Source organism: Penaeus vannamei, chromosome 32 (assembly GCF_042767895.1).
Source record: "Penaeus vannamei isolate JL-2024 chromosome 32, ASM4276789v1, whole genome shotgun sequence".
In the NCBI taxonomy this organism is placed as follows: Eukaryota; Metazoa; Arthropoda; class Malacostraca; order Decapoda; family Penaeidae; genus Penaeus; species Penaeus vannamei.
The window spans coordinates 14,514,126-14,516,625 of record NC_091580.1 but is presented as its reverse complement, the minus strand read 5'-3'; the positions used below and the strand labels follow the sequence as shown (position 1 = coordinate 14,516,625).

General features: G+C 41.3%; 2 protein-coding genes across 4 annotated transcripts in view; one reads left to right on the top strand and one right to left on the bottom strand.

Annotated features, from left to right (window-relative positions):
- The window catches only part of Strip (striatin interacting protein), a gene marked incomplete in the record, with an annotated part of 333,527 nt that overhangs the window by 98,905 nt on the left and 232,122 nt on the right, over nt 1–2,500 (bottom strand).
- Nucleotides 1–2,500, top strand: part of LOC113810281 (sialin) — a 67,550-nt gene that overhangs the window by 7,151 nt on the left and 57,899 nt on the right. The window contains exon 1 of one of the 3 annotated variants that reach the window (XM_070144759.1): nt 1,216–2,500. This exon is cut by the window's right edge and continues 119 nt beyond it. The exons of the other annotated variants lie outside the window; for them this stretch is intronic. The gene's annotated coding sequence lies outside the window, so the exon portion shown is untranslated. Of the gene's footprint in view, nt 1–1,215 lie in introns of those variants that run through there. 3 annotated transcript variants of the gene reach the window in all.

The following is a 2,500-nucleotide window of genomic DNA, read 5'->3' as shown; positions in this document are numbered from 1 at the left end:
GGCTCCAAAACTACGTGAGTACACGTATGGGTCAAATCTTTTCTCTTTCCTTTCTTTTTCCCCCATATATGTGTTAAGCAACCGTTCCACGTTTTTTCTGGTGGAAAGTGCTATTAGTGGAAATTTAACAGCATAATGGCAATGCTCACATTCTGCCAGTCACCATGACCTGAGGACACACTTTCAGGGCAGATGTGAGGTACAATGTCAGGTCTGGACACAAACACTGAATGTCGTTCTTTGAATAATTAATTTTCTCGTATTTAGAGATCTCTTCATATTGTTTCAACGGCAACAAAATTCAACTCAAGTTCGTGATTTTCTCTCAAGCTGAGTTTTTTTTTGTGATTCGCAATTACTTACGAATTCTGTGTATTTCCTTCTCTTCTTGTACGAATTTCGTTAATTGATTGTTGAATCTCACTCATTGGTGGACTCTGGTTCATTTTATTCTTTTACTGATTTCGATATTCGCACTCACGAACACGCATATCATCTAAACAGTTTAACCCCCACCGCCCACCCCGGCTGATCTCACTTTCCTTTCGTTCGGTCGTGGAGGGCAGACACCTGTAATTATACCGTCATTGCAAATTTGGTGACTTTTCTCTTGGCGTGAGAAATTTAGCTTTGATAAAATATTGTAAATTCATTTTAATGAATAAAGTGTAATTATCTTCCCCCGGGGTTTCGTAATGAATAATAGATCTGCGCACTCGATGTTTGAGAGTAATGAAACTGAAGCTTAACTCATTCGTTTGACATATAGAGTCAGTGTGAACCTGTATTAACGTCTGATTATAAAGGTAGGACTAGAGTTTAAGCTTGAATTAATTCGCTTAGTAATCACAACCTTCTCACTTGCTTTACCGCTAGCATGTCCGGAAAATTCCGACAATAGTGTGATTCGTCGGTATATCTGCGTGCGCTATTCACAGATTAGAGAGTAAGACTTACGATAAAATTCAAGTCTCATATAATCACTTCATTTGTTCAGGTAATCTGGGTAGAACAGAAACCCTCTGTTGAAGAAAACTAGCTCTAACATGTGTAAGTGAGAAATGATTACCTCAGTGTATCAGATTTTGTAGCGTTTCCGTAAGTACGATGAAATAATCGGGGATAACGTAAAGAAACATTTCTGAACTGGGATGCTAGCATTGTGAAAACTTGCAAAAGAAATTTCATGTCACCATTCATTTGCGTACATTAAGTCGCATTTCATTTAATGTTGAATTCTTGGGGTAATTGAAATAATTGTTGTATTAACATAGTAATGATTATAACATTTGCTAAAATGAATGTTAAATTCGTGTTTGTGATCCATTTCCGTGGGAGCTCGCTTTCTATTCACACTCATATTTACATACACACACTCATTCACGCAAACAGACACTGTAAAATCAAATCTTCAATTATAGGATTTGTTGTGCATGACTGCAGGTTATCTCTCTTTACCTACAATGTTGCCGTGATGAGTGAAACATACATGCAATCATTTCTCACACTCTTCCACGCAGACACTGTTAAATCAAAACTTCATCTATAGGATTTGTTGTGTCGTAGTCTAAGGCTATTCTTTTGCTTTGTGGCGTTGCTGATCGTGATTAGTGGAAATGATGCACAACACATTTTTTTTCTTCTCTATGAAATGAGAATCGGTTCAAGTTATCCTTGTGGATGCCGATGTCATATCCCTTATCTATTCTCATAACTATCTGAGATGGTTAGTAGCTCAAGCAAGTTCGTGAGAACTGCTACTCTCCTCTCCCTCATTTATTTTCTTCTTGAAAAATACAAAAGTGAAAAAAACGAAAATAAATGAAATAACCACATTAAAAACTGCAAATAAGCTTATAAATATGGGCTAAGTAGCACTTGAATAACATCCCTCCCTCTCTGTTGTCTTTCCTTTTCTCTTACTATCTTGGCCCTTACGTGTATAAACTGGTTCATGTATATAATGGACCTGTATATCCGACACGGCATCAAAGGAGATCTAACTGCAGCACGATCACCTTGCAATGCCGTGAAACGAACATTGCCAGAAGATTGCCGCAGGCCAAAGGACTAGGATTCGCGATTGCAGGTATTGAGCCGCCAGATCTACTCCCGTAGATCCAGTGAAGAACCAGGAACTCGTCAGAGCAGACCCCATGATGCTATGTAAAAGCCACCTGCCTGGACGCCCGTAGCTGGGTTAAAACTCCAGGAGCTCCCCAGTGCAGGAGTAAGCCGCCCTCAGACGAAAGGACGCCCCTGCCCAGGACGCCGTAGACCCAGACGCAGGCTACGAGGACGTCGATACGAGCCGCAGCCGAGAAGGACCTGGACAAATCTGCGAGGACGTGTGGACGACGACGCCGCAGAGTACCACCTGGATGAGGACTACGAGGACGACTGGACGAATCGAAGTGAAGAAGGACCTAGGCGAAACCTTCGAGGACGGGTGGACGTCGATGACGGACGGACGCACCAAGAACCAAGATGAAGAGGCCGA